The 25,630-nt window shown below is 39.8% G+C and overlaps 1 long non-coding RNA gene across 2 annotated transcripts in view; it reads right to left on the bottom strand.

The window, feature by feature from the left end:
- LOC119469452 overlaps positions 1 to 11,181 on the bottom strand; it is a 30,747-nt gene extending 19,566 nt beyond the window's left edge. For both annotated transcript variants that reach the window (XR_005198270.1, XR_005198269.1), the window contains exons 1-3: positions 11,085 to 11,181; positions 1,917 to 2,008; positions 1,388 to 1,490 (exon numbers count right to left, since the gene is read on the bottom strand). This is a non-coding gene — a long non-coding RNA (uncharacterized LOC119469452). The remainder of the gene's footprint in view (positions 1 to 1,387; positions 1,491 to 1,916; positions 2,009 to 11,084) is intronic.
- Positions 11,182 to 25,630: the final 14,449 nt, after the last annotated feature.

Here is a 25,630-nt window from a genome sequence, read left to right on the forward strand (position 1 = left end):
GCCCAGGACAGTTCAGCCCCCACTGTGGGGCACCCACACCCTCAACGGAGTCCCAAACACCAGAAGATGGGACCCTGCTATTCTCACCAGCCCACATGGGTCTCTATTAAAAAGTCATCAAGGTCACAGTAATGACTTCTGGTTTCTATGGCAACCATGATGCTCAGGCTTGTCCTCCACATCAGAAATGCTTCTGCACAGCCCTCTGTCCCCGTGCCTTCCTCCAAATTAAAAAAAAAACAAAAACAAAAAAAAACACCTTTACTCTTCAGGCCACCTCCTGAGAAAGCTTACTAATTAGAGGAACTAGCCTCAGACAAGGGTAATTTGTGGAACTCTGCCCAGCTTGGTGAAACAAAGCATAATCCCATTGGCAGGAATACTGCCTGCTTTAAAAGTGACAGTAGTTGAGTACCATCACGACACAGAGATGCAAGGAGATATCCTAGGGCTCCTGGTGATGAGCTAACTCTCTGAGGATGATGTGTAAAACTTACACAACACACTAAGCAGTTAGCTATCTGTGGCAGAAAACTAAGAGATTGTCTATGTGTCTAAATGATGTAGGAACACCAAGAGATGTCATTTAAGATATCTCAGTTATTTCAGGGAGGCAGGCCTATAATAATGCAATCATTTAGTGGGCAGAGATCTAGTCAATTGAAACATACATTGGCTCATTTTGGGGAATTCTTATCTACCAGTCTTAATATTTTGTTCCATGTGGAGAGACATCGATACCCAAAACACTCCTGACCTCTGGATACACTCACTCCTTCTCCATCACAGGAATGCCTCATCTAGTTGGTGAGTTTGGATGGAGAAACAGGTTGCACAGCCCAGGTTCTTTCCCTTCAAAACTCTTGGTTATTATCTTCACTTAACCAAGCATATGTTCTTCTCTGCCCTCAGGGGTGGGTCTTACAATAGGTCCACAGCTTTACTCTCCTGTGTCTCCTTGGCTCCCCAACTATTCCTATAGTCTTAACAATGCTTAGATATTTAAGGGGCCCCCAAAATACCCTCCAGCTCCAAATCTGAGATGTATACTAACTGAGAAATATGACGAAAGACTAAGAACAATAAATTGACTTTATAAAAGTGATACTGGAGAATGTGACATAGATTTGCTGACGCATGGGTTTTCTGTGAACAAACCCCAGAATTGGACAGACTTATCCAGTGCTACATTGGGACCATCACAAAAAACCAAGGCCTGCATTGCGTATCTATCTGCTTTCTGCTAAAGGAGCCCTGTCTATGTATGTCCAAGGAAAGTGACTTCCTTGTTGAGGGCTATCCCTGTAGCAGGAGAAAGTCTTTCAGGACACCTTAGAGAAACACTTCTCAAAGTGAATAAACACACCTGTACTCCTTGCATACTCACCAAGCAACCTGCAGAAGATACAGGTTTCCATATGGCTCAGGAAGCAGTTTATATCAACAGTCTCTCAATTTCTTAACGTAAGTGATTGCACTGGAGGCTTATCCTACAGAGAGAGATTGGAATTATGTTCTAAGTTCCAAGAGTGGATTGAAAAGCATATTTTATGAAAACCTCCCTTGAAAATTCCATCAAGAAGGAATTAATAGGATATTCTGAAACATATACCCACACATAAACTAACACATAGACTAGAGTCAAAATTATAACAAAGCCTCCCCAAGCCTTCATGATCTGTGATCTGAGAATAGAGCACAAAAAATGAAGAAAAGGTCACCAAAACCATAAAGTTTTAGATAACCACTTGTACTTTACAAAATGTTCCCAAACAATAGCAATTTATTATCTCTCAGGATTCTATGAATTGACTGAGGTTTGTTGGGTGCTTTCTGTTCTATGTGGTGTCTGTCACCTGGGGCTGCAGTCATCAGTATGCTACACTTGCCTGGGACATCCAAGAGAGCTCACTCACATGGATGACGAATGGTGCTAGCATCTGCTGGGAGCTCAGTGGGGCTGTTGCATGAAGCATCTTGGTTCAACACGAGTCCTCTGTGAGTAGAGCTGTCAGATAAAATAGAAAACACTCAGACAAATTTGATTTTCATATAAACAATGAATAATTTTTTAGTGTAAATGTGATGGTGACTTTATGTTTCAACTTGGATGGGCCACATTGTTCAAGTATCTCAGCATTGTTCTGCATGTTCCTGCAAGGGTGTTTTCGGATGAGATCAACATTTAAATTGGTGGACTTTGAGAAAAGCAGATTGACCTCTATAATGTGGGTAGGCCTCATCCAATCGGATGAAGGCCCGAATAGAGTGAAAATCTTACCTCTTTTAAGCAAGAAAACATTCTACTAACAGACAGCCTTCATACCTGAACTGCAACATTGGATATTCTCTAGTCTCCTGTCTGCCAGCTCGCTCTGCAGATTTTGGACTTTCAGCCTCTCTAGTCATGTGAGCCAATTCTTGAAAATTAATCTCCCTCTCTCACCATATACACACGTGTGTGTACATGTGTACACACATCATATTGGTTCTCTTTCTCTGGATGTGACATGCAATTTTTTATTTTAATTCAGCTGCACATTCTGTATTTTTATTTGCTAAATCTGGAAACCTTAGGAAAAGAACCTCTGAATATGTAAGTTTAATGACCACCTGAGATGACCTTCCCAATAAGTCAGGGCGGGTCTGGGGACAATGAGCAGATCATATTGAAAAAAAAAAATGGCAAGAGCTGGTAATACCTAGTGTTGCTTAAATAAAGGAGAAACAGATTTTCATATACACTTGGTGCCACATCGAAGTATCCATTTTCTGAGGCCCATATTATTATTATTATTATTATTTTTTTTTTTTTTTTTGAGACGGAGTTTCGCTCGTTACCCAGGCTGGAGTGCAATGGCGCGATCTCGGCTCACCGCAACCTCCGTGAGGCCCATATTATTACAGCTGAATGACTTAAATGACCTTTGTACAGAAGTCCTATTTCAACCAACAAGGGAGTTTCACTTGAGGATTTAGAAAAGGCTCATCAAGGTGACTCTGATGTGCATCCTGATTAAGGGGCCCTGGTCGCTGGGGCAGGTCGAAGTGACATACGAATTCCCTGCTCCAGGGGGGAATGATAGCTTATGGAGCAGAATGTTTATGGAGCCCAGCTCTACTTATGGAGCAGAGTGTTTAGAGGAGCCCAACTCCAGGTTGTTTACATTACTGTCTGGATTTTATCTCATGACAGCCCTGCTAGTGAGCTACCAGTATCCTCTCTTCTTCACAGATGTCTGTGACTACAAAGCACGTGTTCCTAACCACAGAGCTGGATGGCAAAGAGGTTTCTCAGCAGGCCTACTGCCAGAACTTGCCAGCCAAGGCACCTTGAGTTGCTGGTGGCAGATCTTTAGCACAGGACATACATTGTTAAGGAGGTTAGTATCTGTTCTCCTTGTGTTTACCCTCTGTATTAGCCCATTTTCACACTGCTGTGAAGAACTTCCCTGAGACTAGGTAATTTATAGAGGAAAGAGGTTTAATTAACTCACAGTTACACATGGCTGGGTGGGTGCAGAGGATGGGGGAGCACTCAGGAAACTTACAATCATGGAGACAGGTGAAGGAGAAGCAAGTACCTTCTTCACAAGGCGGCAGGAAAAGAGAGAGCATGAAGGGGAAACTGCCAAACACTTATAAAAGCATCAGATTTCAAGAGAACTCACTGTCATGAGAACAGCATGGGGGAAACCACCCCCATGATCCAATCACCTCCCATCACGTTTCTCCCTCAACACCTGGGGATTACAATTCAAGATGAGATTTGGGTGGGGACACAAAGCCAAACCATATCAGCCTCCCTGAATTTCCAACAAAAAAACAGGTTTGGGCCTCTTTCCCCCATCTCAGGGAAAGTTTGTAGCAGGGTTGGAAGCAGAAGCTGTCTGAAGCCAGTGTTTGCTTCATCCTGTATGAAAACTTAAACTTAAGGAAAGGATTGGACTGCTTGTACTTGGCAGGGAGGGGAAGGGTTCTGAGGACACAGAGAGGGGAGAAAAAGAGCAGTTTCTCCCAGACAGGAATGAGGTCAGAGGTCTACAGTTCCCTCTGGGAGTAGGAACCTGAGCATTGCTCCATGTCAGTGTTTGGAGAAGCTCTGTATATGGTTCATCAAGGTTGGACATTCAGCCATGAGACAGATTCTCTTGTTTGGTTGGAAGGATGGATAACTCAGGGTTGGGAACAGGGGTGGGGCTGAAGGTAGCAAACCAGCTAGGGAAATGGTCAGCTCAGCCCTCAGCAGTGGGGACACATGAGTAATAATGACAGGGACCTCCCAGGCTATATGTGGAGGATGCGTTTTCACAAGTGATTATTCTTTGTCAAAGAGCATGACTATTGTTTATACTGTCTAGTTGAAAGTTAAAATCTGTTTACTAACGAATATCCCAACCAACTACAAGATGAGAGCACCTGTTTCTCTAGATTTGTGCAATAATGGGCTTCCCAACTTTATTAATATTTGCTACTTTTTTATACTGTCACTATAATGTCAAAATACTTTTATTTTTCTCCATCGATAGCCATATAAATGGCATATTTCACATGTGTATTTCTAAACACAAACATAACAGTCCCACTTTATGCCTCAGAATATGTCCTTGAATAGTCCTAGAGTTTGATAAGAAAACCTGATAAGTGAGTTTGTGTTTATGCTGTGTCCTATTTAAATTGAAATTGTGGAGTCATAAAAATCCCATACACTGCTTCAGGAGGACAAAATGGTACACGGTATCTGCAGAGACACTGGGAAATGTTTATGAGAGAAGCAAGCACGGCCCCATCAGCTGCTGCTCTCTCAAATCTGCACTGCAGAGAGTCTCTGGCACATGTGCAAGAATGGTCATGGCAGCGTGGCTAAAATATCAAAACAGCCCCAAAGTCACCTTATTAGAGACATCTCAGAAACAACATTTTTAGGAGAAAACATTTCAATAAGTGTTTGCTACGATTTGGATGTTTGACTCCTCCAAACATCATGCTGAAATCTGATCCCCAGTGTTGGAGGTGGGACCTAACAGGAGGTGTTTGGGTCATGGGGGTGGATCCTTCATGAACGTCTTGGTGCCATCCTTGCTGTGATGAGTAAGTCCTTGCTCTATTAGTTCCCATAAAAGCTGGTTGTTGAAAAAAGCCTAGCACCTGCCATATCGTCCCCCTCTCCCGCCATGTGGTCTCTGCACAAGCCAGCTCCCCTTGGCCTTCCATCATGAGTGGAAGTTTCCTGAGGCCCTCATCAGAAGCAGATGCCCAATCTTGAACTTTCCAACCATCAAAATTGTTAGCCACATAAATTTGTTTTCTTTATAAGTTATGCAGCCTCAGATATTCCTTTATAACGATATTAAATGAACTAAGATAGTATGAAAATATATGGTTTATTCCATTTACTCATCAGGACAGCAGTGTAAAGAAAGTATGGTGAGTCCCATCACACAGATTACCAAGATTTGGCTCACAGAGACTAAGATCCTCTCCAGATAAGTGGTAGAATGGCAATGAGGTTCTATCTCTTGCCCCCCACCCCCAACAATGGAACCAGCAGCTTCCCATTTGGAAGATAATTTTACGCTTCCCCAGTATTGTGCCCTAAGGGTACTCACTCAACAGCCCTTCACATTGAGGAAGAGGACAGTGGAGATGAAATCCTGCCCTTTGGGCCATGAGGCATAGCTGTGGGGTCATATGGATTACCAGGTTTCTAAGGTTAACTGTGGGGTAAAATAAAGAAACGTGGAAAAAGAAAGAACAAGGAAAGAACAGAAAACAGCAGGTCCTCCAGGGATCACCTCTACCTCTCTCTGTCTTTGCTCCCTTCCCCACCCCATTTGTCCCCTGCTCTTTGTGACAGTGTGGGATGTAACAGGAATCCAAGGTACCCTGAGAGAGGACAGAAAGATGGGAAGACCCAGACCATGAGAAGGGTGGATCAGGCAGCACAAGTCCTGGAGCCTGTGCCCTGGTGTTGGCTCACCCACCAGGCGCTCCATCTCTACCTGCTTCTGTGTGCCTCACCATCACTCTACCACACAGCAATGAAGCTCCCACATAACAGAAATATGCACTCTCCAAGGGAGGCTAGCAGGGGAAGTGACTTACCCTGAGTCAAGAATGTTCCAGATTTTTTGGTTTGGGTTTGGCACTAGAATGCAGAGAGAGCTCCAGTCTCTCTTGCTCCAGTGTCCTGCCCAGCAGACGTAGTATGAGGTTTTCATCAAGCCCCTCAGGAGTGCAAAGGAAACACACTTCTCTCATATACAACAAGGTGGGGGAAACAGGGGTAGGAAAACTATGAAACAGGAAGAAATGGGATGAGTGAAGACTTCATCCCTGTACCCCAAACTTAATTAATGGGGTCCATGACTCAGTTGGATGGAGATGGTAAAACCACCTTCTTCCCTTCCCCAAGGCCCATCAGGGTACTCATTCCACCACATAGAAATGGCACTGACTCACAGTGAAATTAGAAATGTGTGTTTTCCTTCTTCTCTCTATATGCTCTCTAGGTACATGGAAAATAGTTACTGTACACTGGAGAAACTTGACAAACACCATCCTTAACCAAATGATGAAGGTTAACATCACCAGTGACTTCATGCAGGCATCATATACTCCCAGATATGATGTGACAAGAAGGGTACCCGAACTAGTGGTATTCTTTCTCAAAATCTGTAACCGCAGTCAAGTCACAAAAGAAACAATAGACTGAGCTTGTACTCCTCAAGATTGTCAGGGTTATGAAAGTCAGCTGGCAGTTCCTCAGATGCCAACAGACAGTTACCATATGACCCAGAAATCCCACTCCTAGGTATATACCCAAGAAAAATGAAAATCTATGTCTACATAAAAACTCATGCATAAATGTATATAACATCATCATTCATAACAGGCAAAAAGCAGAAATCATCTAAATAACCACCAATAGAGAGATGGATAAACAAAATGTGGTATATCTTTAGAATAGAATATTATTCAGCCTTAAAAAATGAATGGATTCTGCTACATGCTACAATATGCATGAACCCTAAAAACATCATGCTAAATGAAAGAAGCCAGACACAAAAGACCAAATACTGCATGATTCCATTTACATGAAATGTTCAGGATAGACAAATCCACAGAGACACAAAGCATAACTGTGGTTCCAAGAGCTGAGGATAGGTGCAGGTTTAACTGCATTGAAGCACAATGGGAGTTTTGGGGACAAATGAAATTTCTAAAACTCAATTATGGTGATGGTTGTACAACTCTATACATTTAACAAAAATCACCAGTCTTAAAATGAATGGATTCTATTGTCTATAAATAATATTGTAAGAAATTTGTTTAAAAAATGTTGGCCAAGTCTGGCCGGGCGCGGTGGCTCATGCCTGTAATCCCAGCACTTCGGGAGTCCAAAGTGGGCGGATCATGAAGTCAGGAGTTCAAGACCAGCCTGACCAACATGGTGAAACCCCTTCTTTAGTAAAAATACAAAAAATTAGTTGGGCACAGTGGCACATTCCTGGAGTCCCAGCTACTCAGGAGGCTGAGACAAGAGAATTGCTTGAACCTGGAACCCAGGAGGCTGAGGTTTCTATGAGCCAAGATAACACCACTGCACTCCAGCCTGGGCGACAGAGCAAGACTCCATCTCAAAAAAAAAAAAAGAATATTGGCCAAGTCTTCTATTGTACCACAGGAATGACCAAAAGTTTTCATACAAAGGCTTTGGTGTACATGTTTTATATAAACACGAATGTACATAAAGCTGAAGCTGTATCCCAGCCCTGACTCTATGTCCTGTGTTCCTCCCATGACCTTTCCCCCACCCCAATGCTACCTGAAGTCTAAATCACATCTGATCATTTTCATGTCTTCCAAATGTTGTGATGGCTTGAGATTGGGACCACAACAGGGTCCCGGGCCTTCCCTCTATGACAGGATGCCAGCATTATTACTTTCCTTGCCCCTCTCCAAACTTTTTCAGGCTGCTCTACTTTAGGGAGCCTAAACGGCACCGACTCTCTGGATGTCAGCATCTAAGCACCAGCAATTTCCTTTTTAGATGTTTAACTTCAGGATGTAGTGAAGGATGTTGATAAGGGTCTGGTTATAAGGACTGCCATCCTAACAATACCCTCTCTTTATTGCTAGGCCTGAATTTAGAAAGGGAGAACTAAACAGGATGCAAAGCCATGAAGAGGCAGAAGGAAGCAGAGGAAAGTGTGGTTGTCAGCACGCACACACTTGCACACATTCACACACACTCACACACTCATGCACTAATCAGGGTTCTATTATCACAATACTAGAATTTTTCTAAGACAGTTTGCTGGGTTCCAAGAGGACACATTCAGCTCAGCAGTACAAACCGCCATAGGAACTGTGCCCTGTAGCAGAGCACAGACTTTGAAAAGATGCCAGTGTAGATCAAAGGAAATATCAGAACACTCTGAATAACACAGGGTTGAGTAAACTGATTATGTCACATCCATAGGATGGAATTCTAGGAGGCAGTAAAAATAAGTTATAATGAAAACAATAAGGGATAATTTCTTGCCTAACCAATTAGCAATAATCAACATTATTTCCAGTGTGTGAGCAGACACGTACATACCATATTGGTAGGAATATATATGAGTAATAATGTTATCAATGTATTGTGTTAATATAAAATTTTATTGATTTCATAATGAAAGAGCATTTTGAGAATCTTATAAAGAAACTCTTACAAATATATTTGCATATATGTGAGCAAGGATGTTATGTTTGCTACTGTTTATAATAAAACATGGTAAAGTAACTACATTTCTATCTCAAAGTGAAATAAATGTAGTACTATCCATATGATGAAACATCCAGTTGATGGAAAAAATAAAAACTAAAAATATGTTGTAAAGTAATTTAAAATGTTGTGATAGAAGTGTATTTTCATGGAAAAATGGTCATAATAAAGTCAAAAGCAGGTTACAAAGATCATCAGTAGCCAGGATCCATTTTTGCTCATATCCATCTACAGCTATTTTTCCAGAGGACTCAAAGCATACAAACAAAAATCTTTTTCTTGCTCCCACATAAAGCCTTCTCCTCAGCATTGTGAGAGGCTGCGCTCTGTTTGGAGGCCATCAATATTCCTTTAGCCTGGAATTGCTCGATTTTCCATCCAGGCTTCCAGAAAACTCCATAGAGTGAGCTTGGGCCAAACTGCTCCTTCCCACCTTCCTGCTCTGATGTAAAAGCTGCAGTTCAGGCTTCTGTCACGAGGGGGCATCAACCTACCTTCATCGTTAAACCTCTACAAAGACGTTTACGCCATGAGCAAAAAAATAAGAATAAAACACCCTCCACTAAAACCAGCCCATGAACCTATGGACAGAATGATTCTAATTCTTCCAGAAAAAAAATTGATAGGTGTAAAAGAACACTACAAAAGCATATACTCCATGGCATGTATACGATGAAACATCGTTTATCACGAGCGTGCCTTGGCAGTGCTTAGCAGGCTGGTGTAGTGCAAACCCGGGCAGCAGAAGGTGACTGGGAGAGGATGGGGCACGGGAATGGGGTCTGGGCGGCTGTGTCCATACTGTCCCGGGGAGGGGGCGCCTGAGAGGAGGTCTAGGAAGCCTGTACAGGGGTGGGGTAATGGAGAATGAACACCCTGCACTCTGGGAGGGACCCCTTTACAGTATGGACACCTCAGCCTGCACTAACAAAGGAAGAAATAAATCAATGAACAAGATGTGGATTTAGAGTCAACAGCAAATGGACCTGCTTTAATATACATGCAAATTTTCCAAAGAAAACTTACAGTAAACGAACCATTCCAAGACATTTGCTACTCTTTGAAAAAATGTACTCTTTTTCATTAGAAAAAGGAAAAGAATAATGGAGTTAGACATTACTTCAGGCCAGAGTCAGGATTGCAGCTCTCAGTTTCAGACTAGGAGGATCATCAACTGGGAGGGACAGATGGAGGTTGGGAGCTTGGCTGAAAACTTCAGTATCAGCCAAAGTTTTCTGGAATTATTCACCTAATGGTAGCAATCTCTTTTATCTTTCATTTTTCCTGTATATCTAAAAGCAAGATTAGTTCTAGACCACCAACTTCTAAATTGAAGGTAAAACTGTACCTGTGTGTGTGTATTTGGAGTAATTTAGCTAGAGGAGACACAGACACAGACACAAAAACACACATAGGTAGAAACACGGTCAATTCAATTTTTATCTACTTTGTTTTACCATAAAATTGAATACATTGAATGTTTTCACAAATTAGTGAATATATGTATACAATTCTTTTGTCAATCTCTTCATAAGGATTTTTTGTGTTCAAATTTTTATCAAAATACTCTTCTCAATATAAAGTTTCAAAAAATATGCAAAAGTATACTCAAAAATAGGAATTTTAACCCTCATCTCTCACAAACCTGACTCCTGCCCCCTGACCCCAAAGAGTCTGCTGTCCCTAGGATGGCACATACTCTCCAGATGTGTCCCTGTGAGATGCACATAAACACGTCCCCCCCACCACCACACACACACATTGCCTTCTCCAAAAGTGCAATCACAGTCCTCATCTTGACATTTCCACTTATTATAATTTCTCAGGATTTTTAAATATTTGCATCTTATTAGTTCTTATGGGTTTTGCATATTTAATATGTTTATTATCCATGTATATACTTATTTGAATTTTCTGTTGAAATCATTGCCAATTGTTTTGTTAATGAGTATGTTTCACAAATCACAGATACCAACCCAACATCTGAGATGTAGTTTGAAAATGTTTTCTCCCTTGCTGTTACTGGGTTGTTTTTCTCTTGGAAAATGTTTTAAATTGCCATAATGGGACTTAATTATTATACATGTCACAATTTAAAAAGAAAAAACATTGCAAAACACCTGGGGAGCACGTACTGTCAGCCTGGAGGGAGATTAGAGCATTCAGAAACCTGGAGGCATCAAGAGAAAATGACAAAACTTTGGAGTATTCCAGAGTTAGCTGCTGGTCAGAAGATAAAGTTCTCCTCTGTTCACAAAAACTCCCGTAAAGGTAGCACCCTGATCTGAATAATGATCATAATAATGGGTACCTTGGATAGAAGTTAAGATTAAAGGAGGCCAGGTGAGGTGGTTCATGCCTGTAATCCCACTGCTTTGGGATACCGCGGAGGGGGAGGATCTCTTGAGGCCAGGAATTCAAGACAAGCCTGGGCAACATAGCAGGACCTTGTCTCTACCAAAAAAAAAGAAAAAAAAATTAAAAGAGATAAAATATAAAGTGCATTGGCTTACAGTAGTTCAGTGCATGTTACTTTCCTTCCCTCTAGCTCTCCTGTCTCAAGGGCAACGTCTGAGCTTCTGCCTGAGCCCACTCACCACCTCAGCCAACTTGGTGTGACCCTACACCCAGGTCTCTTAGTACAAAGGACAAGATTTCATCTCCTCTGTCTTCTTCATCACCCAGAAGCGTTGTGGAATGGGGGACCCGTGGGGCCACAATGGCAGGGGAGTGAAATCTGGCCATTTTTCAAGCCCTGGAAGCCCATCTTCTAGAAGGGAAGCTGCCCAGGATCCTCTAGGGAGGGTAAAGGATGGAACCTCATTCCAATCCTGCCACTTACCTGGGGCGGTGACTTAGATTCTGTGAGCCTGAGTTAGTCATCTGTGAAATGGGACTGACCATATCATCCTTACAGAGCTGTCCTGAGGGGTTAATGAGAAAACCTGTGGAGAATATATAGCATGGAGTAAGACTTCAAGGGCCCTTTAAATGCTGAGACACAGAAGTGGGGGCTGGCTGAGCCTCTGGGCTAAGGCAGGCATTGTGAAAAGTCATTTTTCATTGTTTCTCTCCTAATGAGAACGCAGACATCCATATAAGGAAAGCAAATCTCTCTTCTGATATGCCTTGAGTTCAAAGTTTTAGAGACAGAATGTTCTCTACATTCTTGGATGTTTTCTAATCTCATAAAAGCTGTTCAACATCATGCCTCTGAGCAGACCCAAATCCACTTCCCCATACTGGGAAGAAAAAAGAATGATAGGGGCAAAAAACAAAACTGTGAATACATATGCTCCAGGATATCCATGCCATGAAATGGTAACTCTAGTGCATCTTGGCAGTCACTAGTCATCATTGGTCAGTGCAGGGCAGGCAGGAGGTGGCTGACAGTGGATGGGTCACTGATGTAGGACCTGGGCAGCTGTGTTCATAGTGTCCAGGAGAGGGACTGACTTAAAGGTGGGGGAGAAGGTCTGGGAAGCCTGTAATAGAGGTGCAGTAATGGAGAGTAAATGCCCTGCCCTCCGGGAGGGACCTATCCACCTTATGCACACCTCAACCTACACTGACAAGGGAAGAGATAAATCAATGAATATGATATAAATTTGGGGTCAACAGCAAATGGACCTGCTTTAATATACATGTGAATTTTCCAAATAGAACTGGTGTCATAGTAAACAAATCACTTCATAACATTTGTTACTCTTAGCAAAATGTACTCCTTTTCATTAATAAAACAACAAAAGACATGGAGATAGCTGTGATGCCTCCTGGTAGCCAAAGACAGGATCGCAGATTTGAGAGTCAGACCAGAGGCTCAGCACGGGAGGGAGCAGGACTGAGATTGGAGGTTAGCTTCACTATATCAGCCAGAGGTGTTTTTTTTTGAATTATCGACCTAATGATAGCAGTCTCCTTGTATTCATCATGTTCTAGAATATATAAAACTCAGATTGTTTATAACTCCCGTCTGAATTAAAGATAATGCTATATCTGTGAGTGTGTATTTGGGATGATAGAGCTAGAGGACACCCCCCCCCCCCACACACACACACACAATTAGATTTTTTATTTCTTTCACCGTATAACACAATGAATTTTTTTTCAAATTAATGAAAATATGTGCATATTATCTTTGACAATCAGTTCAAAAGTATCTTGTGTGTTCAAATTTTCATCAAAATATTTTTATTCCTAAATACCGAATTTCAAACAATATATGAATACATTCATAAATTGAAATTAATCAGTACTCTCACTGGTCCAACTCCCACCCCTTGACTTCAAGTGGTCAGCTGTCCCTAGGATGGTGCATACTCTCCAGTGTCCCTGTGAAGTGACACGTTCACCCCCAACACACTGTCTGTTCCAAATGTGCAATCACAGTCCTCATCTTTTGCATCTTGTTGTTTCCACTTATTGTAAATTCTAAGGATTTTTAAATATTTGCATCTCATTAGTTCTTGTGATTTCAGTGTTTTTTAATATTTATTGTTCACGTATATACTTATTTGAATTATCTGTTGAAATTTTTGCCAACTATTTTGTTACTATGTTTCATATATCACAGATACCAAACCACTATCTGAGATGAAGTTTGGAAATGTTTTCTCCCTTGTTTTAATACAATTGTTACTGGGTTTTAATTTTTCATTTGGAAAGCATTTTAAATTTCCATAATAAGACTTAAAAATTATACATGTCATAATTTAAAAAGGAAAAACTTTGGAAAATACCTGGGGAGCATGTACTGTCAGCCTGGAGGGAGATTAGAGCATTCAGAGACCTGCAGGCATCAAGAGAAAATGATAAAACTTTAGAGTATTCCAGAGTTACCTGCTGGTCAGGAGATAGTTTTCTCCTTGATTCACAAAAACTCCCCTAAAGGCAGTACCCTCATCTGAATAATGGGTACCTTGGATAGCAATTAAGATTAAAGGCCAGGTGAGGTGGTACGTGCCTGTAATCCCAGCACTTTGGAAGGCTGATGTGGGAGGATCACTTGAGGTCAGGAATTCAAGACAAGCCTGAGCAACATAGTGAGACACTGTCTCTACCCAAACAGACAAAAACAAGATTAGAGATGATATATAGAGTGCATTCGCTTTCAGTAGTTCAGTACATGTTACTTTCCCTCTCTCCAGCTCACCTGTCCCAAGGCCAACACCTGAGCTTCTGCTTGAGCCCACTCACCACTTCAGGGATCATCTAACTCATGTGGCCCAATGACCAGGTGTCTCAGCACAAGGGGCAGAATATCATCTCTGTCTTCTTCATCAACCAGAGGGGCTGTGGAGTGAGGGTATGTGGGTCCATAATAGCAGGGCAATGGAATCTGACCATTTCGCAAGCCCTAGAAGTACATCTTCTAAAAGGGAGGCTGCTCAGAGTCCTCTAGGGAGGGTGAGAGATGGAACCTCATTCCAATCCTGCCACTTTAGGTGATTTAGACTCTGTGAGTCTGAGCCTGATTACCTGTGAAATGGAACTGACCATAACATCCTTACAGAGCTGTCCTGAGGGGTTAATGAGAGTATATAGCATGGAGTGAGACTTCAGTGGCCCTTTAAATGCTGAGACACAGAAGTAGGGGCTGGCTGAGCCTCAAGGCTAAGGAAGGCATTGTGAAAAGTTATTTTTCATTGTTTCTCTCCTAATGAAAACACAAGACATCCATAAAAGGAAGGCAAATCTCACTCTGATATGCCTTGAGTTCAAAGTTTTAGAAACAGAATGTTCTCTACATTCTTCGGTGCTTCATAATCTCATAAAAGCTGGTCAACATCAGGCCTTTCAGCAGACCTAGTTCCCAATGCTGGGAACATGGGCATGTTTTTGAACTCACCTGGTAAGTTCAGATATAAATCACACCAGAGAAGCAAGGTGTGGTATTTGCCTAAGGGCCGCTCCTTGTATATTAATACATTTGTATTAATGTATTAATATACATTAATATATTAATGTATATTAATATACTGCTCAGTATATTAATACATTTGTAGAAAAAAATGTGGCCCCATCCACAGTCAGTATAGGGGTCCTCACATCATGCGTTATCCCACCACAGCACACCAGAATTTCAGCCACCTGCTGCCTCCCTGACAGGCAAAAGTCCAAGAATTATGAGCATTTCTTTCACACAATTTTCCCACTTTTAATCGCTAATAAGTAAATCTGCGTTGCGCTCAAAACCCATGGTATTCCAATGGTGGTGTCTCATTAACTAACTCCATAGCAGAAATGAGATGGTAGTAGGGAAATGAATATATGGGCAACTTCAAGGTTGCATCTGAGATTAGAGAGCTCCTTTACATTAACTTTTGAACATACTTAAGTTTAAAGGAATTGAAGCCTTTAAAATATCCCTGCTTAACCCCTTATTACCCATTCAGCAATAAGATATTTAATTCATTCTCTCTCTCTCTGTGTCTCTGCCTAACCCCCTTCAAATTTAAAGTACTAAAACAGTTCTCTACAGTCTCTGTTAACATTGTTTACTGTATTGACTCCTTATCCCCCTACCATGGTGGCTTCTGTCCCTTGATTGCAATGAACATGCTCTCCAAGATCACAAACCACCTTTTGTCACTAGGTCCAGTGTTCGTATAAATGTGTAACTATATTAAAATACTTAGTATTACTTTTAATGACCTCCTAAAATATGCTCACTTGTGCAGACTGCTTTCACTTAACAAATTTGCGACAGCTTCCAGGCTCTGGAGCAACATGTACTGGACACAAATCCAAGCTGACCCACTCCCTAACTGTGCAGTCTTGAACAAAGTCATTTTCTCTGTCCCTCAGTTTTTCATCTATAAAACAGAGATTGCTACAATATCTATATCATAAGAGAGCTATGAGCACTGGATGACTCAATACATATAAAAATCACTTGGTTAATAAGAAATTTTAGTCAATTTAAAAATTTCTTCAATGTGTCACTGATATTACTATCGTTACAGCCATAACAATATAAGACATAGATTGATGTTTGTTTATAATTAATTACATTTTCGGTATGTTGTTAGTGAGTATGTTAGTTTCCTAGGATTGCCACAACAAATTACCACAAAATCTGTGGCTTTAAAGAGCAGAAATTTATTCTCTTACAGTTCTGGAGACCAGAAGCCTGATACCAAGGTTTTGACAGAGTCACACTCCCTATGAAGGCTTGGGAGGAGAATTTTTTTCTTGCCTCTACCAGCTTTTGGTGACTCATAGCTTTCCCTGGCTTATGGCAGATTAACTCCAATCTCTGCCTCCTTCTTCACATGACTTTCTTTCCTGTGTATGTCAAATCTCCCTGTCCTCTCTGTTACAAGGACACCAGTCATTAGATTTAGAGCCCACACTAAATCTGGAATCATCTCATCTTGAGATCCTAAATCATATGTGCAATGACTCTCTTTCCAAATAATAGCACATTCACAGGTACTAAGGGCTAAGGCTTGGACATATATTGTTGGAGAATATTATCCAACCCACTATATTGACATAGGCAGGTTAAAAAATTAAAATGAGATCTTATCTTTTCCATATAAATATATAAATACATCCATATATGCATAAGTATATAAATTCCTGCATGAGAAAACTTCTAAGAAAATAATGCGGATGAAAACATTAGCAGGTCTTATCTTTAGGTGTTACATTTGAGGAACGGTTATCTTATTTTATGTTTTATATTTTTACATTTTACCTGTAGTAAACACCTAGTGGTCCTGTAAATATACAAAAGAATAAAATCACTGGGAAACATAACCATTCTCTGCTCCACCTACAGCAAAGCCCCTCACTTCAGAATAGGAACGTCTTTGAGAAACAGGAAAGGACACAAGATGCTGGTCAGCCCCTTCCACAGTATTCCAGACATATTTTCCCAAATGCCAAATCACATTCATTTTTTCAATATTTTAAATCTGTACTTAGTCAAATTAGGGAAAACATAGTATATTAATTTCATTTATTTGGCTTTGTTCTGGTAAATAATAAAGTTGGTCTTCTCACATGACAGGTAGTGGCATATACTGATTAGATGTAGAGGCTTAGGAGCCACACAGCCTGTGTTCAAATTGAAGCCTCAGCACTTGCTAGCCCTGCCCTCACTATGCCTCGGTTCCCTCATATTTGTTTTTGTTTTTGTTTTGTTTTGTTTTTTGAGATGAAGTTTCACTCTTGTTGCCAAGGCTGGAGTGCAGTGGCGCAATCTTGGCTCACTGCAACCTCCTCCTGGGTTTCGGCAATCCCAAGTAGCTGGGATTACAGGCGCCTGCCACCATGCCCAGCTAATTTTAATAATTTTGGTAGAAACGGGGTTTCACCATGTTGGCCAGGCTGGTCTCGAACTCCTGACCTCAGGTGATCCACCCCCCTCAGCCCTCCCAAAGTGCTGGGATTACAGGCGTGAGCTATTGCGCCCAGCTAGTTCCTTTAGATTTCAAGTCAGACAACAACAGTGCCTCATCATGTAATGTGGTGAGGATTAAATGATTAAGTATATGTTTAGCACTTGCAACAGTGTCAGGGATTGAGGAAATCACAATAAACATTAGCTATTATTACTACTAATATACCTGAATAGACTATTACTGTTTCTATGGCCATTTTTGTTATTATGTGGATTTATATTGATTAATACAGATTGATCTTCAAAATATGATGTTTTTCATAAAAAGGCAGTTTATAAAGCTGTAAGTAGGATATTATCTGATTTTTGTTTTAAGTATAGTTACATTTGCATAGTATAACTTCTGGAAAAATGTTTATTTCTCTTAGTTCATTTTCTGATGCTATAACAGAATACCAGAGACTGGATAATTTATAAAGAAAAGAAATTTATTTCTCACTGTTCTGAAGGCTGGCAAGTCCAACAGCATAGTGCTGTCATCTGGCAAGGGTCATCCCATGATGGAAGTGTAGAAAGCAGAAGTGAGTGCAGAAGACAAAGAAAATCAGGCTGAAGTCATTCTTTTATTAGAAGCTTACTATTACAATAATGGCATTAATTAATTCATGAGGGCAGACTTCTCAGAACCTAATCACCTCTTAAAGGCTCCACCTCTCAACACTGTTACAATGTCAAGTAAATTTTAATATGAGTTTTAGAAAAGACATTCAAACCATAGCAATATTCAAAAGCTAACAGTGCTTATCCATGAGTAATAGAATTTTTAGGGTTTCTAATGATATTTTTCCTTTTGTGCATTTTCCAACAAAATCCTGTTGGTTTTGGAAGTGAGAAAAATAATAATAAAAAAAAAAACTCCAGTCTTTCCCATAGAAAAATGGCTTAGCATCAGAATGGGGAACATCCCTAAGCCAAAGGAACTAGGTAATATGGTTGTCAGAAAGGTAATGTATTACGCTATCCACATGATAACTTCAGGAAAAGCTGAGTAGCATCAGGGAAATTACAGCCCCAACTAAGTGGCTTTAGCAAAATTACAGATGCCCAGGGGAAGAATAAACATGTTTCTCAAATGAACCTTACAATCTGCTGTCAGACAATGTCTCTTCTTCCTAGGATTTTAGTGATGATCACGAAATCAAAGTAGCTTAATAGCATGCTTGATATAGTTTGGATATTTGTCTCCTGCAAATCTCAAGTTTAAATGTGATCTCCAATACTGAAGGTGAGGCTTGGGGATAGGTGTTTAGGTCTGGGGGCAGATCCCTCATGAATGGCTTGGTGCTATCCTTGTGGTAATGAGTGAGTTTTGGCTCCCTTAGTTACCATGGGATCTGATTGTTAAAAAGAGCCTGGCACCTCCTATTTTCTCTATCGTTTCCTCTCTCGCCATGTGACATGCCACCTCCTCTTGCCTTCTACCATTTGTAAATCTTCCAGAAACAGATGCTAGCACCATGCTTCTTGTACAGTTTGCAGAAGTGGGAGCCAAATAAATCTCTTTTCTTTATAAATTACTTCACCTCCTTAGGTATTATTCCTTTATAGCAACCCAAAATGTACTAACACATTGCCTCTCTGTATTCTCCCAAATACATCGCCTTGAATTGAAAGCAGGCTCCTCCGTTTAGCCAAGCAGTGACTTCCACAGGGGATGGAAAGGGGGAGAGAGTACATGAAACCACCCAGGGCTCAGCACCACAGCCTCTGGTGAGGGAAAATTCTGACACAGTGGGTTCGGGGTACAAGTTGAGTCAGTCTCACTCAGCCCACAGCCTAGGAGCAATCAATACATGCAAATTAAAACACTCTTAAAGTACCTTCCTTGTGCAAATAAAAATAATAAAAGGAATGGAAAAGATACATATGCCCAGTACTTATAACACAAAATCAGGTCAAGTTCTAAATGGGATGCATCCCTAAACCAACTGAGAGATTTCTGTAGTGTGGACACATGAAAACTAAATTCTAGAAATCACTGCCTTTTTGCACCAATATTTTCCAGATTAGGTTCCAGATGTACAAGTATAACAACGTAATGAGTAATAGTGTAAATGAAAGATGGAAAACCAGGGCATGGACAAATGGAAAGATGGTTTATGTTCATTACTTGGGGCTAGATGGCACCTGGGAAACTCTAAGACTTTGGACACTTTAGACTGAAAAAGTGACAGCAAATATTACCTGCAGATTCTATTAGTGCTCCCTACAGCATATAAACTGAGAAAATGGGTATATGGAGGCTAAAGTTACTCTATCTTGGATGCTAATCTGCCATATTTACTTCTGATTAACCTCAGTTCCAGCAATGTCTCTAAAATTTTCTAGTTTATCCATTGTTCCTTGTGTAAGAGTATATACTTACCATGATTATTGCCCTTATGTCCAAACAATCTTAATGTTATTGTACTTCAATTTTCCTACACATTTCTTCTTTATCATCTATACCCTTTTCTTATTGTATGTAAGCCCTGGATTTGGAGGGTAATGATGTGAGAATCTACCATCTTGTCTCAACACTGCCCGAGGTGCAGACATAGCTTCTGTTTGTTAGTCCCTATTAAATGTTTCTTTCTAAGAAACTGGATTTATCAGCCTCTTTCTTTGCCTCTCAGCTTCTTTGGACTTTGGGTGTAGGTCTGCATAGACCTGTCCACTGCAGAACATAATGTTTCTGTTTGAGAAAGTCTGAAAGAAGATACACACAACAAGGAGGCATATATGGCAGGTCCCACTGATGAAATGTGAACATGTATTTGTTCTCATAATTATTTTTTTCCTTTTCCATAAAGTAGGTGTCTCTAGATAAAATCATGTAACAAAAGAATATCATATTATACTCTAGGAGGAACTATAAAAGTCTCAAGAGTTAAAAAAAAAAAAAAAGGAAAGAAAACTGACCAAGATAGTGGAGTAGGAGATATCAGCCTTTGTCCCCCAACAAAAACAAATACAAACATCTATTCACAAACCAAAATAGGCCAGAAAGGGCTCAAGGGTCAAATAAAAAATCTTCAGCAGAAAAATGGAGAAAAAAAAATGGAGATTACCCGCAGAGAAAGGATTTCTTGTGAGAACAGCATACCTGAGACATCAGGAGATGGCTATGAGCAAAAAAGAAAGGTACCATGTCAGCCATGCACAGGGAACCGTCATGTTCCCCAGAAGAGTGCTCCACAGAGGACACCAGCATCCCTTGTCTGAGGTAACCAGCAGCCATTCCCACCAGGGAAATCTAGAGAGGGAGACACAACTGCATACTCCTCCTTTTCCACAAGAAGTGGCCACTGTTGAGCTGCTTCAGGAAAGGAGCCACCACTTCTTCCAAACCTGAGCATTCCTTAATGTAGAGCCATAACTTCTTTGCAAGTGATCACATTCCAGACCCAGGCTTTGTGTCTACACTGTGCCTACTCATGACTCAGATACCAGGGCCATTGCTATAATAAGCTAGTCCACACTCCAGACCCAAGAACGAAGTCCTCACTATGCATAACCCAACTCAAGGTGCCAGCTCAGATGCCACAAAGAGCTAGGCCTTCCCCTAATGACAGAGTCTCTCTAACTTTGTGTACATCTGTGCACCCATTCTTGGCTCTTTAGCTACTTCATGAGCATCTTCACCTTACCTATTGCCACAACACAGCAGCAGGGGTGCTAGCACCCCAGATATCAGGTATATTACTGTACTGGATACCAGAGCCATAGTCCTTTCATGCATACCTGTGCTTTGTGCCTCAGCAGAATATACATTCTTCTCAGGCGTATATGGAATATTCTGGAGGATAGATCATATTTTAGGCAACAAAAGAATTCCTAACAAATTCAACATTAAAATAATATCAAGTGCATTTTCTGACTGCAATAGTATAAAACTAGAAATCAGTAACAGAGGGAATTTTAAAAATTTTATAAAAATAAGGAAATTAAACAACATGGTCCTAAACAACCAATGAGTCAGTAAAGAAATTATAAGGGAAATTTAAAAATACTTTGAGACAAATAGAAATTGAAACACACCAAAATGGAAAAATACCAAAACTTATGAGATGTGGCAATATCAGTTCTAAGAGAGAAGTTTATAGCAATTAATGTCTACATCAAAAGAGAAGATTCCAAATAAACCACCTAATGTTATACATCAAGGAACTAGAAAAATAAAAACAAAGCCCCAAATTAGTAGAGGGAATGAAGGAATGAAATAATAAAGACCATATCAGAAATAACTGAAAGTGAGATGAGAAAAACAATAGAAAAGATCAACACTAAGAGTGGATTTTACAAAAAAATTAAAACAATTCAACAAAACTTTAGCAAGACTAACAAAGTAAAAAAGACAGATGGCTCAGATAAATAAAATCAGAAATGGACCCAGCGTAGTAGCTCAGGCCTGTAATCCCAGCATGTAAGGAGGCTGAGGCAGGCATATAGCTTGAGGCCAGGAGTTCAAGACCAGCCTGGTCAACATAGTGAAACCCTGTCTCTACAAAAAATACAAAAATTAGCTGGGAATGTTGGTGCATGCCTGTAATCCCAGCTACTTGGGAGGCTGAGGCATGAGAATCACTTGAACGCAGGAGGTGGAGGTTGCAGTGAGCCAAGATCATGCCACTGCCCTCCAGCCTGACAGAGCAAGACTCTGTCTTAATATATATATATATATATATATATATATATATATATATATATATCAGAAATGAAAGAGGAGATATTACAACTGACACCACAGAAATACAAAGGCTTATAAGAGACTACTGTGAACAGCTATATGGCAACAAATTGGGTAACCTAAAAGAATGGATAAATTCCTAGATGCATACAACCTACCAAGACTAAATCATGAAAAAGTAGAAAATATGAAAATATAAACTGAATGAACAAGGTGCTTGAATCAATAATAAAAAGTATTGCATCAAAGAACAGCCTAGCACCTGATGGTTCACTGCTAATTTTTACCAAAGTCTTAAAGAACTAATACCAATTCTTCTTAAACTCTTCCCAAAAATTGAAGAGAAGGGAATATTTTAAAATTCATTTCACAAGGCCAGTATTACCCTGGTAACAAAGCCAGACAAGGACACTACAAGAAAAGAAAATTACAGGTCAATATTCTTAATGAACATCGATGCAAACATCCTCAACAAAATACTGGCAAACCAAATTAAATAGCACATTGAAAGGATCATTCAACATGATCACATGGATTCATACCTGGGATGCAAGGGTGGCTCAATATATGCAAACCTATACATGACCTTAATGGAATGAACAACAAAAACCATATGATCATCTCGATAGATGAATAAAAGGCATTCAGCAAAATTCAACATCTTTTCAGGATAAAAACTTTCAATAAATTAGGTATATAAGAAATGTGCCTCAACATACACACACAAAACCCATATATGACAAGACCACAGCTAACATTATATCCAATGGTGAAAAGCTGAAAGCTTCCTCTAAGATCAGTAACAAGGTAAGGATACCCACTCTCACCACTTCTATTCAACTTTAATACTGGGTGTCCTAGCCAGAGCAATTAGGCAAGAGAAAGAAATGAAAAGCGTCTAAATCAGAAAGGAAGAAGTTAAATTATCTGTTCGCACATGACATAACCTTCTACATATAAAACCCTAAAGGCTCCACCAAAAACTGTTGGAATCGATAAATGAATTGGGTAAAGTTGCAGATACAAAATGAACATACAAAAATCTGTTGTGTTTCTCTACACTAACAACAAACTATGTGAAAAAGAAATCAATCTTATTTACAATAGAATAAGAAAGAATAAATTAGAAAAAAATTTCACCAAGGAGGTGAAAGATCTATTTCACCTTGGATTAATTTAACCAAGGAGGTGATGCAATCCCTATCAAAACTCCAATGACATTTTTCATAGAAAAAGAAAATACAGCCCTAAAATTCATAAGAAACCACAAGAGATGCTGAATAGCCAAAGCAACCTTGAGAAAAAAGAACAAAGCAGGAAGCATCACATTCTCTGATTGCAAACTATATTACAAAGGTATAGCAATCAAAACAGCATGGTACTGGCATAATAAAAATAGTCACACAGACTAATAGAACAGAATAGAGCCAAGAAATAAGATCACACTACAGGGTCAACTAATCTTTGACAAGGGCACCAAGAATATACAATGACAAAAGGAATGTGTCTTCAATAAATAAGTGTTGGAAAAACTGAATATCCAAATGTAAAAAAATGAAATTGGACCATTGTTTTATACCACATACAAAAATTAATTCAAATGTATTAAAGACTTAAATATAAAATCTGAATCTATAAACCTCCCAGAAGATAACATAGGGGAAAAGCTCCTTGACATGGGTCTTGGCAATTATTTTTTGGATAGGACTCCAAAAGCAAAGGCAACTAAAGCAATAATAAACAAGTGGAATTACATCAAGCTAAAAAATTTCTGCATGGCAAAGGAAATAAGAAAATGAAAAGGCAACCTATGGGATTAGAGAGAATATGTGCAAACCATATAACTGAAAAAGAGTTAATATCCAAAACATGTAAGGAACTCACACCATACAATAGTAAAAAAACAAAACAAACAAACAAACAAAACTCAATAAAAAATAGCAAAGGACCTGAATAGATATTTTCCAAAGAAGACATTAAAATGGCCAACAAGTGTAGTATATGAAAAGGTGCTCAATATCACTAATCACAAGGAAATGCAAATCAAAACCACAATGAGCTATCACCTCACAGCTGTTAGGATGGCTATTATCAAAAAGACAAGAAGTAACAAGTGTTACCAAGTATGTACAGAAAAGAGAACTTTCGTACAGTCTTGCTGGGAAGGTAACTTGGTACAGCCATTATGGAAAACAGTACGGAGGTTTCTCAAAAAAAAAAAAAAAAAATTGAACTACCATACAATACAGCAATCCCATTTCAAGGTATATATCCAAAGGAAATGAAATCAGTATCTTGAAGAAATGTCTGCTTTCCTATGTTCATTACGGCATTACACACAATACCCAAAATATGGAATAAACCTGTTTATAAATGAATGAATGAATATAAAAAATGTGGTGGTTGCATGTGAATGTGTGTTTCTGTCAGTGTGTGCATATATAGTATTATATGTAACATATATTATGTGTGTGTGCATATAGATATATATATATAAAATTCAGAAACAAGAAGGAAATACTGTCATTTGCAACAACATTGATGAACCTAGAAGACATTAGCAGTGAAATAAGTCAGACACAGAAAGAAAATATTGCATGATCTCACTTATATGTGAAATCTTAAAAGGTCAAGCTCACAGAAGCAGAATAGAGCAGTGGTTGCCAGAGGCTAGGGAGTCAGGGAAATAGGAAGGTGTTGATCAAAGGGCATAAATTTTCAGTTTTAAGCTGAACAACTTCTGGGAATCTAGAATAAAGCACAGTTGGTGATAGATGTGTTATAATTTGTGATAATCATTATATAATATATAGGTATATCAAATCATCACATTGTACAACTTAAGTATATAGAACATTTGTTAATGAAATATTTTTTTAAAAAATAAAGTTTAACAATATTATCACTGCTTGGTGTTACATTTCCAAATATTCTCTCTGGTAATCATGCTATTATGTTTTTGGTTTTGAGACAAAGTCTCACTCTATCAACTAGGCTGGAGTGCAGTGGTGCAATCTTGGCTTACGGTAACCTCTGCCTCCCAGGTTCAAGCAATCTCCCCACCTCAGCCTTCCAAGTAGCTTGGATTACAGGAGTGCACCACCACGTCTGGCTAATTGTTCTTTTTTCTTTCTTTCTTTCTTTCTTTCTTTTTTTTTTTTGTATTTTTAGTAGAGATGGGGTTTCACCATGTTGGCCAGGGTGGTCTCGAACTCCTCACCTCAAATGATCTGCCCACCTCAACCTCCCAAAGTGCTGGGATTACAGGCACAAGTCATTGTGCTACTGTGTTAATGTCAGCAGCATTACAATGACAGATGAAGGAAAGTGGGAATGGACAACTAAAATTTGTTTAAGGCCTACTAGATGCTGCACATGTGGTAGGTTGTTATGTTCAGACTTGCACTCTTCAAATCATCAGAGCAATGCTCTGAGGCTGGCATCATTACATCCTTTTTACCTATGGGGAGATAGCCTCAGAGAGCAAAATACACGCTCCAGGAATTCTAGGAAGGCATCAAATAGACTGAGGTCAACTTGAGGGGCTTCTACTGGTCAATTCTGGAATAATTTGAGCATTAAAATAAATATTTACAATCACAAAAGTTATATCGTTGAGCAAAACAGGAATCTATGAATCAAAGTAATATAAATAAATAGCTGGGCATGGTGGCTGACGGCTGTAATCCCAGCACTTTGGGGAGGCTGAGACGGGCAGATCACCTGAGGTGAGAAGCTCGAGACCAGCCTGGCCAACATGGGGAAACCCTGTCTCTAC

Source organism: Cebus imitator, unplaced genomic scaffold (assembly GCF_001604975.1).
Source record: "Cebus imitator isolate Cc_AM_T3 unplaced genomic scaffold, Cebus_imitator-1.0 Scaffold658, whole genome shotgun sequence".
NCBI classification, from domain to species: domain Eukaryota; kingdom Metazoa; phylum Chordata; class Mammalia; order Primates; family Cebidae; genus Cebus; species Cebus imitator.